This window comes from Platalea leucorodia (genome assembly GCF_965183815.1).
Source record: "Platalea leucorodia genome assembly, chromosome: 5".
Classification (NCBI taxonomy): domain Eukaryota; kingdom Metazoa; phylum Chordata; class Aves; order Pelecaniformes; family Threskiornithidae; genus Platalea; species Platalea leucorodia.
In genome coordinates, this window is record NC_138827.1 from 10,954,866 (window position 1) to 10,970,981 (window position 16,116).

A 16,116-nucleotide genomic window follows, 5' to 3' on the forward strand; every position below is an offset into this window, starting at 1 on the left:
GGCATTACCCAGGGATAAGTCATACAACTATAGCAGCCATAGACGTCAGTGCATGCAAGAGTGGGCCTCGCACATGCTGGTGATGCCAAGAAATCAGGGAGACCACCTGTTCTGAGATGAAGTACAATGTAAATAAATACAGATACCTAATCTTGCTCAGCTAGTATCAACACAGGTAGCACATGTGGCATGTGATGCACGTTGACATGATTATATGAATAAAGCATGTAAAAGCAGGCCTGGCCTGGCCTGCTTTTACAGGAGAAATATAAGTAACAGGGGGTGTGATCATAATCAAGAACTGTTCAGGGAGAGCTTTTCATTGTGATCAGTGAGGTCTAGTTGTCTTTACTTCACTGTGATATTTATGTAAATGTAAGTTCTTCAAACAGAAGCTGTTTCTCAGACTACAGTGAAAGGCAGGTGATCCATCTCCGAATTGCCGTCTGCAGTATGGCTCTGCTGCAGCCATGGTGGCAAAGATGGAGAGATCAAAGCTTTGTACGTGTCAGTCAGGAGCTGGCTTGCCGAGTCCTCTTCCTTTATGTTTTCTGAGACGCTATACAGTAGAAGCAGAAAATGGAGACTGAAGAGAAATAACTAGGCAGGGAGAAGGGAATGACCAAGAGACAGGAAAATAACAAGAGTGAAAATGTGAACAAGACCTTGTCTTGTACTACACATCTTAGGCTATCTTGCCTTTCCCCTTTTTGCTTCCATTGCCTGAGCTTGGCAGGAAGAACAGGACAAGTGTGGTAAGCCTGCAAATAATAAGTTACAAACTCTGGTAGGACTGACATCAGTATGTTAGGATGTCTCCTGGCTCCCCCAATTTTCTTTCCCTTCATATCTTACCTTAATATGTTTGTTACACTTCATAAGACTTCTTAAAATGAAAAGCCTTTAGACGTGGAGGATTTGCAAACATTGATTTAGAAAACACTTGTTCGAGGACCAGGTGTGTGAAGTACCCACCCGGCTTGGCTTCCAGCCACTATGTCTCTAGCCCAGCTCAGCATCTCGCCGTTGGAAATGTCCAGACTCCGTGCGTGCAGAGAGGTTAATGAGCACCACCTTGTGGCTACTGGGCTGCCGACAAGGTCCCTGGGGTTGCTGGGGAGGGGATGGTGAGTGGTTCTCCAGTGGCAGGAGGCCGCAGGATCGGGTTGTGAGTTAACTGCGTCCCCACACAACATAATGTCCTGTCGGCATGCTGTTGGGTTCTACAGTGTGCGTGCAAGCTACACAGACAAGCTGAGCCTGTAAGTATGTAAAAAATCAAGCCTGTAAAACCCCTTGTAATCATATTTTATGAAAAAGACTACCCCTCTTACACTGCTGAGTTAGCTGTGAGGATGAATATGAGGATTTATTGATAGGTCACTAAATCCTGCCCTGCACTGCAAAAACCAAGAGACAAAATGTCAGCAGCAAAGTCAAGGAAGTTCCCAGTGCTGCCTCTTCCAGCTGCTCTGTTGTTTTGTGCCCCTCCTGTTTGTGACTCCTCTGGTTCCTGCAGGTGAGCATAGAGGTGCTCTGAGATGACCCAAACCCCTTTCATCCTGCCAGAGTATCTTGTACGTGAGCCTTCATCCCGCTGCCATCTTTCCTAGTGCACTTCTCCACAGTGGAGGTTCAGTTCTCCAGAAGGATTTTCCCCTATAGTCTTGATTCCCTCATCAAGCTATGAATAGCTCCCATTGGCATCACTACCTGAATCACATCCACTCATGCTAAACCTTATGTAGATGCCTTCTATGATGTAGAAACCTCAGAAAGTGGATCCTCAAATGAATAAAGGACCCAATTTCAAACAAAGCAGTCCTTTGGGATCTGAAGTATCCTGCAGTGCTATATCCATTGGGACGCAGGAGTGTCTTAAGTGCACAGTCACAGCCTATTGGAATTATGCTTATTCTAAGAGAATAAACCAGTTTATCTTGACAGTTACAGAGGATTTTATGATTAAATCAGGTATTCATACCAATTTCACATGTTCAAAAATCCAGAAAAACAAGAAAAGATTCCATGTGATGGACAACCTGAGTGGGCTATGTGGGAGCTCTAGAGACAGATTATGATGCCATCAGGAAAGAGCTTAAAAGGAACATAACAGAGTGAGTTGAAACCATGGTAAATGTGTTGTTGTTGTTACTGTTATTAATACTATTTCCACAAATGTTCGAGATGTCGTAGGTATTTCTCAGTCATACAAGAAAGGATTGTATTTGGCCAGGTAGTTCACAGAGGGATATGAGCTTTTTTTCAGTTTGACATGGAAACAAATAAACTAAACACAATATTGGCAATTACTTTGCTTCCTGTTGAGAACATGTTATGTAACTATTCTGGCTTTCTTTCCTCCTAAAATAGTGTGGGGAAGATGATAGCTGTAGAGAAAAGAATAACATAAAGACATTCAGCCATCCTGCAGTAGTTCAGAGAATCACCTTTGGCAGGTACAGAAGTGGCGTCCTTGAACTTACATAGCGTCACAGCATAAGTTCTTTATCACAGACCATACTTTGATAAAAGAGAGAAGAATCAATAAAGCAGAGAATGTAGACTGAACAGCTGATGCTGCATAGAATTCTTAGGAGGCAAAGCGTATTTGAAAAGAATATAATAAGCAATCCAAGTTTCCCAAGTCCTCTATAATAACCCATGTCCAATTTCAATTACCAAGGGGGGGCCTACAGGAGGGTTACTCCTCATTTATACCAAGATAAGTAAGAATAGAAAAAGCAAGCACTTAAGGAATGAAAATTCAGCTGTAAGGTAGAGGATAAAATGTCAACCAATAATAAGTAGTTTAGGCAATGGAAGAGAGCGTATTACGTTTGAAAAGGGAGAGCCAGACTGCACTATTAGGTGACGTGCTACTGCACTGGAGATGGTGCAGCAAAAGGGGACTGGAGAGGAGGAGCTGGTCCAGTGAGGTCCCATCATGTGTGTCCTTCCACACATCAGTACGGCCAAATACAAATCACAGCTGTCTGGGATGAGAAGTAGATCATTTAGCTATGTCTCACCCAATGCAACGTGCACTGCCCAGGCAGATGTCTTCTTTCAGAGGTGAAACTGAACAATTGGCAAAGCTCCCGTGTTTCAGAGAAATGTGAAAAAAACCTCAGAAGCTACCTTGTGCAGCAATGGGGATGGGTTGGGAGGAACCCACTGGTTCCCTGTTGGTGGAACCTTTTGACGATCAGAAAGCTTTGTGAAGCATGGGATCCATACACAATAAATACAGAGCAAGAGAGACCTAGTCTTGTTTCAGACCTCTTTAGGTACATCCAAAACATTTATTGACCACAGACTCATTTTCTTGCTTAGTTATACAACTCTTCCATGGGTATATCAAGTTCCATCTGAAGATTGTTTAGGTTCCTTGCCCTTACTGCTCTCTTTGAAAAATCATGCCAATGTGTGATTTCCTTGAATAGTTAGAAATGTTTTCTTTAGTTTTCAGTCTAAACATACTGCTGATCAGCTTGTAAAAATTTGATCTCACAGTCATGTTAAGCTATAACTTAGTTCTTTTTCCATGCTATTTATCTCAAAGTCTATTTATAAAGGACTTGCATATTGTTTCTCCACTGTCGCACTGAACAAACCATGCTCTTTTTATCTCTCCCTAAGGCTGATATTTCTGTAATCATTCTAATAGCCAGTCTGCACTGATTCCGGTTTAAGCTAATCTTTTTCAACACTGTTGACTGGAACTGTGTAAATATTTCACACAAAATCTTACCAGTGCCTCGTCTAAAAGTCCCAATATTCCTTCTCTACTAAAAATCTCACCTAACCCATCTGAGCATTACATTATCTGTTTCCACAGCTGTGTCATACTGGCAGCTCTAGCACACTGACAGTCTATCAAAACACTCGGATCTTTTTCCTTCTCTGTTGCTTCCAGCTGATGAATCCCAAGAACATGACTTTGCAGTTCACATTATTAAATTTCTATCACTGCAGGCAAGAAGGTCATCTAATTCCAGTGTGATGATCTGGTCCTCCTCAGTATTGGCAATCCCTTCCAGCTTTGTATCACATGCAAACTTTTTGAGGCTGGCCCTGAGCATTATTCCTAGTTCATGGAAGTACACATTAAATGGTATTCCTCCAAAGACCGATCCCTGAGGAACACCGTCGGGTAATTCGCTCCATTCTTATAACTCCTTTTTTTATTATAACCCGTTGCTCCTTGTTCACATTGCTTTTGTATTAATCCCTATCATTTCCACTTTCAGTAATGATTTCCTATGGAGCACTGTATCAAATGATCTCTTTCAACTTCAACAGACTGAGTTCACTGCATTATTCAGTTCTAAAAAGACAATTATCTTACTCAAAATATACTAGCTCAGTTTGACATCCTATACTTTGGTAAACCATGTATTTTTTCTCATATTCTCTTTGCCTCCCTACAATTAATTGTTCTGTCTTTCAAAATTTGTTCTAAGACTTAGCATTATACTGAATTTAAAAAATACACTTTAGAATATATATACTTTCTAAAAATACTTTTTAGAATATAAACATTATATTTGCTATACTGAAGTTCCTAGGCAAACTTTAATTCACATTCATTGAACACTGGCTGCTTTTACTTGTAATTTCATATACCAGTTATTTTAATATGCTAAGGAAGAGATTGTATGTATCCCTCAATGTTTTTTGCATTAAGAAATACAGTTTGTTTCTCTTAAGATATTGTAATTTCTGTTATCCTACTGCTGTTTCCTTTATATATCATTCCCATCTGTCATCAGCCTTATGTAAATCAAAGCAAAGGTCCTCTTTGCTCACTCTGAAGTAACACCATCTCTTGTTAGTTAATTGATTATTAAAGAAACCCATCTTTTACCATCCCTATGTCTTTGATGGAGCTCTGCCATCACTGGTGGCATTTATTTTCTGCATTATGTCTGGGAAGTGAAATTCTTCCACAAACAAGGAATTATTTTCCTGTAATTTTACATCCCTTATAACTTATATTCAAGTTTGAATAAAGGAAGGAGGCTGTAAAAGATACTCAGCACTATCCTTCTGGGGCAGTTTGTGTCATCTCTTGTCCCAGTAATTTCCACCCAAACACAATCTATTTCATCTGTGTGATCACAGGAGATTTCTTTACACTCAGCCATTTCTTTAACATTCAGCAATACCCTTCCTCCTCTGCTCTCATTTCTGTCTTTCCTAAGAAGCTCCCTACCTAGTGCATTAGTGGGAATATTCTTTCCCCAGCTGAAGTGCAGGAGGCATCTCCATGCTCCAGCAGAGTTGTATATAGACCCTGGACCTTCTGATTTCTAATACTGCCTTTGGCATCACCATTCTGTCTATGCAAGACAATTTTCTAAAGAGACAGGGCATGTCCTATCTGAGGCATGCAGAAGAAAAGCTGTGTCCTGCCAGTGGTCAGCTGGTAACTGAATACTTTTCACAATCAAAGATGGTCTAAAAAAGACATTTGATAATTTAGCTGCCTATCTGAACACCCAGACTCCATAGGTCCTCAGGCCCTGACTACCCGCTCAGGATTATCAGAGAGAAGTATTAATATGAAGTTAGAGCACAGAAACACTGTTTTTCATGCTTATTGATTTGTGCCCCTGTGGATGTAATTTTTTCAGTATTTTTCTGGCACTCAGAGCCAATGAGAATAGTCAGGGCATTTTGTACGGAGAGATCTATTTGAGCTAATGAGTCACCTCCGTGTCTTATTTGTTCTTTACTTCTTCAGAGAAATTATTTTAGCCACATCATGAAGGCATTCACTGAGATTATAAATTTCAGCAGGGCCAGAGGCTGGGGGAGAAATGCGCTCCCACATACCTGATCCCCTGAATCCACCAGAGATTTGCTTCCCAGCAGTGAGTGCAACATCAAACAAAAAATAAAGGACTTGTTGAGAAATGACATTGCTGAAGTTCTTTTCACCCCAGTCACTCGTGGCTGCACACACCCAGCTGCTGTTGTTGGGAGTGCCTCCAGACAGAGCTGGATGATGCAAAGCATTTTTCAAATGCTTGCACAATGAAGAATTGCCATTGTAGGGTCAGGAGCAACTGTTTTCAGAAAGTAAATATTGTGCATTTCTATGTTAGATAATAGCTAAGGGCAGCATGCATTGTAGCTGGAGCCTGAAGGGAAAGCATGGCAGTGAGTGGAAAGAGATATTCTTGTCTCCTGAATCAGGATGAGACTTCTGCTGTGCGGTTCAAGTAATGCTTTCCCTTTCATCCGTTACTACTGGCTGCAATGCATCATGCTTAATTTTTCAGAGATGTAAAATTAAATTAGAAAGGGGGAGAGCAGCACAAGGTTCAGTGAATTGGAGAAAGAGTAATAATTTTGTATCTGACTCATCTTCAAACCATTCCATCAGATCAAAAATAGCTCAACTCCTTTTCAAAGATAAGTGCCAGCAACAGCGTCCCAGCAGTTTCACAGTGTTTACAGTTCAGCAGCTCTGGTCAGGACTTCTGCATTTCTCCATGTAGCAAGAACATCCTTCTTTAACTGCAGTGTTATTAGTTCAGATACAATACCTCTCCTTCCTGTTATCTGGTAACACTTTTTGACTGTTTCACTACTGCTGTTCTCATACCTTTCCATTGTAGTGTGTTACTTACAGAAAGGCTTGGCACTGACCTGGTGTATTGTATCTGCAAAAGGTTTTAGTAGGTCTTAATTAGTAGTTCTCAGAGCATATTAGGAAGTCATTTCTCAATAGGAAGGATAGGAACAGCAAATTTAGTATTGGAATGTCCCACTGGTATTTCTGCGGGCTCTGTTTGATGTTCAGAATATTATTTGAACAGATGTTTGGTTAGAGTCATGTCTTTTGAGGAGTTTGGGGATTGACTACTGCAAAAGGACAATATGGCTTAAAGGTGTACCATCAGTGCAATAGTGTTTCTAAAATGACAGTACGGTTTGCAAAGAACTTTTGGCGGGCTGGTAACAAATTTTATATGCCTTCCTCCCGCTAGCTGAATGGCAGGAAACTATCTGAAGTTTCTTGTCTTCTTGGCAAGGCCAAGGTATTCTCATGAGGCTCCAAGAGTGAAACATCTAGCATGAAGACGACAGGAAACACAGGCACAAGGGCACAGAATGAGTTGAGGTGAGCTGAATGTGGAGCTAACTTGATCGTGCTAATATTTGTTACATTGCATGGTGTCATCCTAAGCTTGCTTCTGGCTGGAAGGGACAGCCAAAGGGGAATTTATACTTGCAGTGAATGAGATTGGAGGTGATGTAGATATGAAATGGTTAACTTGAGGAAGTGATGGAATCCATCTAGAATAGGACAAAGCCAGCGTGCTTCCTTGTCCTCAGAAGTGGCTTGACTGCTAGGAGATTGGCAGCACAACTGAAGTCCTTGTTTTGCCTTCTGCCTAACTTCATTAGGAACCGAAACATCTTTTGCCTGTTGCAACTCCATTGAAGTCAACAGATTTGCATGCAAGGGTTTGTAGCAGAGGCTGGTATGCTGTCTGTTGCCAGTTCTTTTTGCATGCCTCTACTGATAGGTGGGTGAGACAGGAGGGTTGTTGCACATGAGGGAAGAATTACAGGTGGGAAATGACAGCTGAAATAAACACTTGATCTTCTACCTACAATTTTAAGATGGAGGGTGAACATGAGTCTTACCTAAGGTTGGTGAGCAGATCCAGCTTGTCTTATTCACATGAGTAATTCCATGCAGCCCATATAGTGCTGCTTGGGTTGTAAGCTCCATTGGGTAGATATGATTTTGTCCATGACTTCAGCTCTTAGGCAGTATGTCACTGCAAATACTACCATAATTAAATGCTGATGAAGAAAATTGGGCAAATGTGTATTCCGCTTCTGAACATCATCTTTCAGCTCCAACTCAGGTGGAGTTTTGTACGTGCAGCAGTATATGCGATAGCTTAATAGAGATGACAAAACAAACCTGTAGCATTTATTATTCTGTGGGCACAACTACATGCTATGTATCATGTTTCTTACATACCAGTGCAAGTAGATGATAGTATTAATGGTACTATCATTAATAGTATTTGTATTTTAATAATACCTAACTCCCAATGTATGTCCCAGGTCCAATTAGGGACGACTGAATGGTTTGGAAAAACAAGTAGTTTTGGTGTCTTCACAGTCAAGGCATTTACCAGTTAAGCTATTTATAGTCTACAGCATCAATCCAGGTCTTTCCAAAGCATTATATTCACCTTATGTTTTTGACAAAAAAACTTTGTAATGGGAACTTTCATTCTGATTTTAACTCTTTCAGGCAGTATTACCAAATCAGGATTGTGATCCTGTAAGATGCACGTGAGTCAACATTGGGACCCATATAGTTGAAGTTCTTCTGACTGCAGAATCAAAGTGCAAAGACTCAATTGACTTGTGGGATAGAGAAGCCTTATTCAATATCTCACATCTTGTTCTATAATCTGAAGGTACATAATGTGAGTTTTCAGGGGATGTTTGCTTGAGGGTTGAGCAGAAGGAAAGATCCCAACATCCTAGCCTGTTATTTTGTTTTGCCATAGATTCATTAGCAGTTAGGAAAAATGTTTTATAAGTGATCACATATTTGTTCAAAACTGTATTATAATGTGAATTACATGCCAGTGAAAATAAAGAATAATCTTTCCTGTTTATAGAACCAGAGCTGCACAGTCTAGACCTCAATTTCCCCAAAGTCTGTAGTATTTATTTAAAGCTTCAGTTTTGACCTAGATCCAATTCTCATTTCTAAAAGCTATATAAAGTTCTGACTTGCAGCAATTTTCTTCTTAAGGTCATTAATGTATATATATGTAAACCCAAAAATTCCAGCCTCTTATCACATGAACCATATAATATTTTCAAGAGGAGTCATTGTTTCTACATAAAGATATGCACAGGATATTACAGGCAGGGGGAAAAAAGTGTGGTCTCTATATATTTCTTATTAACTGCTTTAACTTCACTTATCTGCTTTTATAAGCAGCATTGTCAGGGGAATTAATTGCATCAGAGTCACTGAAGAGAAAAATCAAGGAAGAATTCTACTCACAATAAATTAAGCTTTAATACCGCAAAGTTGTCATTATGTGTATCAAAGGCTGTTGAAAGTCATGTTGCTGGGAATAACTAGGGGCCTTGTTAATGCAGTCATGATCATCCTTCTGACAGAAGCTCACTTTCGGGAAATGGGATACAAAATTTTCCTTAGGTTCTCATCTCATTCCCATAGTGTGTTTATTTCACTCTTAGTATGCTTCCTCTTTAATTTCTCAGTTAGGAACTCATTTTTCAGCGTCTACAAAATTATATAATGAATGATGAGCAAGTCTGAAAGGAGTCTTAAATGAATGCAACTTACAGCTTCTTTTCCTAGTTTTGGGAATGGGGGTTTCCTCAACTAATTTGAGTTCAGACCCTTGTGTAAATAAGGTCATATTGTGCTTCTAAACATAGTCACAACACAAGGCAGATCCCTAATCTCTGCTTCTTGTAGCTCCATTTTGAAAGACACTGTTTTCTTCCTAGCATGTCCTTTTTTAGGAGAGTAAGCCCTAAGTGGGTGTATTTCTTCCTTTCTAGTAATCTCTACAGTATCTTATCAGTCTCTTAGCGGCTGACCCTTCATTCTGTGAGTGGCCGGAACAGCTATTCAAGTCTGGGGCAGTTAAAAAAAAGTGCAGAATCAAAGAGGTATTCTGCTGGCAGCTTAAAGGCTTACTGAATTTGTAGCAGTAACGTAGTCATTGTTTCTTTGGGATTTTATATGCATTCTTATGTATGTCTATCACGTGCAAATCTATCTCTGGAATTCCTTTTCGGTCCTTCCTCAATAATTCTTTTTTTTTTTTTAAGATCAGGCAGGAGCCTGAGTTCTTTTGCCAAATGTAGTAACATGAAGCAAAAAGCAAAAGCATATCCATAATAATGCAGTAGGCAGAACACATGAATGCCTGTTCTACTTCAAATGCGTTTGACTATGTCTCATTTATGCTAAGATCGCTATACACTGATCATGCAGAAAACAATCCGACCCAGTGTAAGAGTCTCTTTCTTTTCCAGAGTGGTGTAAATAAACATGACTATAAGTGATAGCTGTTCCCAGTATTTCCTGGGCCAGATGATGAATTGGACTCAAAATTACATACACAAAATGCATGACCAATTGCATATTTTAATTTGTAATTATCACAAGTGCATATGCTAATTGGTTGTTATGCAGTAGCAGTAAAATAAAAAAAAACTGTTTCAGTTTTTGTTGTCCATACATTTGCAGTGTACAACAACTAATTTATTGGTCCTCTGAATGTAATGAATATTCTTTCTCTACGTGAATGATCTGTATGTGTCAATAAATCATTAAATGCAAGATTCCTTCAACACGGGATCAGCAAATCCATAAGTCATTATGTACTGCCTGTGTTCCAAATGGTGACCTTCATATCTGTGTCTGTCTTAGTTCTTAGCCTCTTTAACCAGTGGGCTGAGCATTGTGTTTTCATTGTACAGCACTAAGCACACTTTCTCTAATACTCTGTAATGTCTCGCAATTTTATACAGCAGTACAAAACTCTGCTTAAAGGAAGCAAATATGCAGAGCCATCTGGAGATGTACTTGATTTCTCAGTGGTGGACAAAGCTGCATTTCAGACAAGGGCAGGAATGACAGAGCAGAAGAGCAGTTAGAGCACACAGGGAAAGCAATATCCACTGGCGAGCTCTTTGGACACTAAACCAATCCAGAGCAGAGCTCCTGTGTGTTTCTCACTCAGAGTTTACTCTAATTATAAGGAGAACGGTGTACATTAATTGAGCCACCTGCATAAGTGCCACAGTACCAAAGCCTAGAGAGAAGGTTAGCCTGGCTTCAAGCTTTAACTGGTGCTGTTCAGATCTCTGTGGGAGTCATTGGCAGGTGATGGTGGGGCACAGACAGGATCTCCTGCCTTCCAGTGATCATCTTGATGTTCTAGAGACCTTCCTTCTCTACTTTCTCTCCTGTTAGCACCTCCTCTACTGGATGAAGCTCCCAACAGATGAGACCAGGAATCCTCAGCACATATCTTTCCTCTCCAGTAGGTCTGCCCAAGCAGGGAATCTAGATCAGCATGGAGAATGCTAATAGATTGTTGCCAGGCTTGCGTTTGCCAGCTGGAGCAAAGCATATTGCACCAAGGACGTGTGTACAAGCCCATTCCCAGCGGTGGGACCAGCTGGGTTCAACACTGCCAGTGAAGAGGAAAGCTCTTGTAACAATTCTGATCTCCAACGGCAAATACTAGGCAGAGGAAAAATCAGCAATGATACACTGATGTTTCTGCTTATGCACAAAGAGCAGTGAAGATTTTCATATAAGACAGGAGTATTTAACATGTGTAGGAATATAATACAAGTTGTGTTAATTTGCTTGATAAAAATAACATTTTCTGTTACCTATATTCAGTGATTCAGCATTTTTAAGACACGTCTTTGATGAAAGTAAATGTGTCTAGAGGTTTGTGTGGAATGAAGATTATATTTGGGTCAAATTAAAAAAGTGGTCCATACTATGTTGGATGGTTAAGCTGTAAAATTTAACCAATGAAAGGGTAAAAGTGATAATCTTGCTTTTACCAGCTCAGCAGTAAACAAAGCAGGTGCAAGCCATGTTTAATCCATGACCCCTGGGAAATGGTAATGTTAATTTCTGTTGTCTTCCTGTGCCAGATGCCAGACTTTCTGAATTTCTAATGGAGAGCACTAGCTAGAAAGACTGATAAGGCACAACTGAGCACCTGGGTCACATCAAAATGGGAATAGCTCTGTGAACTGCTGCTTATTGTAATATCCCACTGTAGGCAACACCTGTGGTATGACTTTATAAATAGATAACCTGAGCTGTGTTCACACAAGGTTAATTCAGAAGTTGTCAGCTTGTTAGGCAGCTTTCCAGCCACGTGCTGATGGCACATGCTCATAACACAAGAGGAAATCATGCTTTATGTTTAATGTTTATATGTTACATTATGACATAAAAAATTTTTTTTTCCTTATCTTTAGAATTCCTAGTCTGCATCTGCATTAAAAGCAAGTTTCAAGTAGACGTGATTTTAACATTTTCTAATGTCTTGGAGTATGTATGTCACCTGCCAAGTTCTAAAAACATTTGGATGGTAAAAATTACTTAGCACTGGTAGCATGCACTTGCAGAGGAATTAACATTTTGGCAACGGTGCTGTTAACTGTTTTCTCATCTAGTTTAATCTCTTATGATGTTTTTTCACGATTTACAGTGACAGTCACTGTACCCCATGGAGTTTACAGCGCTGAAACAGCACATCCTTTTGGTATTGTGTAGAGATCTGAAGAAGAGATCCTCTTGCTGAACATCCTACAGCCCTTGGATTTCGATTAGCTTTGGATCTTTAGATTGAACTTCCTTCATGTTCAAATAATTTACATTTGGAAATTATGAAGGAAAAAATGTAACCTGTCAGCCACCACTTCTTCCTAATTACTCAGTATATATAGAGGTTGAGTCACGAGATTGATAAATAGTCAGCAATTTATCATCAAACCCCTTGGTACTGTTCAGAATTCATTTAGATTCTGTGTTGTCTGATGTACCATAAACATCCTACTAAGGTATATTTATTGGTTTATACATTACTTTGATAGCAAAAGAAAACACCAATTCTCCATAAAGATAAATGCATTTTTTATTTGGACGAATTTTTCCTTTCCTGGATTGGAGAGGAAAATTATAACTACTGACATTTATTGAATGAAATTAGACCTTTTCAGTTTAGTCACTGCTTTGAAAAGTAGCAAAGAGTTGAGCATTTTGAAAAATGTCTTTTGTGCTCGGGTAGCTACGGCTCATACAAGATGGGATCATTCCCTGGATTTTCCTAGATCCATCAGTAAAAATATGAGACATATTTCTGCATATACTGGCACACGTAAGTAATATCAGTCACATAAGCAGCCCTACTCTTTTGTAGGATGTGGCCAAAACAATGTAGTGCAGAATTAAAGGACATGCGATACTCCTATGATGCTGTAATGAGGGGGCAAAAAGAATATCCCTCACGGCGAGTTAAGCTCATTAAGTTGTTAGTATTGGAGATGAAAAAACAGTTGCAGTAACTATGATCCTTGCTTAAATTTTCACTATCTTTTTATCTGTATGTTATAATCCTACTAGCAAAGCAACTTCACCTGTAAGACTCCAAACTTTTAAATAATTTTGTAAACCTGTTTCTGTTGGATTAGTTTTATTCAAAAGATGAGGAAGGGATTGTGGAAGATAGGAGGTCTTTGATTCTTGGATGATATTTAGACTCTTCAGACTGCAAGGATAAGGAAAATAAGCTACATATTTCAGGTCCGTTTGGTTTTTATAAGTAACCAGTTAAAATTAATAAGTAAACTTTTTAAAAAAGACACTGTCCTTAATAGTGCCAAGGTTTTTTAAAATGCATCTGCAATTTGGTTTTAGTGAGTTGTTCCTTGTCTGCGGCATAAGCTTTGCTCGTTGGTTTTCATTGCTTTCTCTGTAGCAAATTCTCGTTGAAGTATTTTATACCTCTCTCCGTTCTGATTACCAAATAGTGCAGAAATTTATGTCCAGTTACTACCTTTGATAAATGCTTCTTGTTCTGAATTTTGTCTTTTGAACCCATAGCTATTAAAAATAAACGAAAGTATCAAAAATTGCATTTTCCAGTGTACCTGTGCTGGATATATTGGTTTGTGCTCCTTGCTCATTTGGCAAGATTCTTCCTGACCCTGCTTAATTTGTCTTGATTCACCTTGATTCTTCTCTGCCTAATTGGTCATGTTGAAATTTCAGTGCTGTGGAGGCAACATTCATTAATATAAGACGAGTAAGTAAGATTGCAAAGCATCGACATTTCAGTACAAGGTAGATCCTTCCTTCCCTTACAGTGCTTCAATGAACTGTGCCGTCCTTTAAATCTTGAATACTTGTGTTTTTCTTCCAAGTGTGCACTTTAGCTGAAAGCATGAGAACACCAGTTGTCTGTATGTTAGCAGCCTACTTAGTCTGTTTTATTTATCCTTTTCTGGATCTGGCCTCTAGATCCAAGTGCTTCTTTTAAAAATTCCTTTTGGCAGTATTGCAAATTATTTCCAAATTGGGATGAGCTTCCCCCCCGGTACACAGAGTGGTCCTTAGCCTGAAGTCTTTGCTTATGCTTTTACTAAAACTAAGCGTGGAAGCCAATGAGAGACTGTTGAAGGGGAATGCAGGTGGTCTAAGATAATTTCTTGTTTAATTTTGGAGCAGTTACTTAGGATCAGATTATTGAAGATACTTAAAATGAGAGGTGAGTGCTCACATATGTGAAAAATTGTCCTTTAATCTTCCCTGAGCTTCAGCTTGCTCAAGTGTTAATGAGAACTAGTACTTGCATGAGGGTTTTTCTTAATTATTTTTTATAAAGTTAGGTATAAAGTGGCATGGAAATGTAAAGTATTACATGAATAGGGAGGTTGATCAAGAATACCCTGTTTGATAGGACTCAAAACACAGCTCTGAATAACTCATTCAATTTTTCTCTTTCAACAGGTAACACATTCAAGTGGTGATGTATAATATTTATTCAAATTTAGTATTAGAATTACTTCTTAGAGAGACATGCAACTCATACTATATCTTCTGCTCAAATGTTTGCCTTCCTTTATTGAAAGGAATTGTGATTAAGAGATTCCCGCTGATCTAGTGGTCCAGAAACAGATAGTGCTTTTTTTGGCAAACTTGCATGAAGAGAGTTTACACCAGCAAGATACTTATTTAAACATAGCTAATTACAGGCCCATTCACTGCAGCCTGTAGATTGTTTGTTTGTCTTCAAAGGGGCAGTGGTTCCATAACTTGTAGGTAGTTTTACTAAACCCTTACATTTAGGCTGAAATGTTGCTGAACCATTCAATGCAGGAGTGCTGGTCCTGTCATATTACACCTACAGTGTAACAACACATGCAGCCTTAAGCATAACACTTGTTTATTTGAGTAGTCTCAGATAGGACAAGTTTTTGAGAGTTGCTGAGCAGCTTCTGCAACGATCGCCTTAATGAAAGTATTGCATGAGGAAAGGCTGAATTGAAACCTTGTTGTTTGATCTGTTGTGTCTTACTTGGTCTGTTTGTGAGAATATTATTTCTGGTTTGCTTTTATTTCCTTGAAACACATATAATGTATATTTAGACCAGTACTGCATTAAACATTCATTTGATTAAATGGTTTCTCACTATATTCAGTACTGCTTTGCTGCATCTGGAGCGAAATTTAATAGAGCACACAGTTTAGCGTTTGCTAAAAATAAATAGGAGAGGGTGGCAAGGAATTTCTAATGTAGCTATGAAATTTTTACAACAGCTTCTTTACACAGAAGTCATCATTTTGCATTTCCCTGTTGTGTTGATGGAAATGACTTCGTTAAATCTCCTATACCTTTGGAGAGAATAGACACGCATAATTTCTCTCTTAAAATTTTGGTGAAAGATTCTATAGGAAGCTTTAAGATACAGATCTATCACCACAGATGTGTCTTTTAGTCCAGCATTAGACAGTTGTCAGTGGCATAAAAACCAGTTTCAAAATTGGCACGAATTGGCATTTTGGCTGGCAACATCGTCGGAGAGTAAGATGTGGGGAAAGAAATTTGCCCACTCATGTGTTTCTTGTAAGCCAGGATGGAATCCTGCTGAGAAGAAATTTATACTGATGTTGGCACTTCTTACGCTTTTTTGAGGGAGTACTTAAATGCGCTTTCACAAAAATTCGTTCTTTTGATTAACTCCATTGATTCCATAGGATGGTTCAGTGGACTAAAGTGAAATGAATTTGATTTAATAAAGTAAATAAAGTAAATGTAAATGAATTGAATAAGATACGTTTACAATTATGATCCATCTTCATATCTTAATGTTAAAACCTCTTCAAAGTACACCTGTTTGAAGCCAAAGTAGGTAGTGCCCTTTCAGATCAGACCCATCAAAATACAGTAGGTATTTCTGAGTTGACAGAAATGAAATTTGTACTGAATTTTCCAGGACATTAGTGACAGATGCAAATCCAAATATGAAATATTTCCCAAGAAG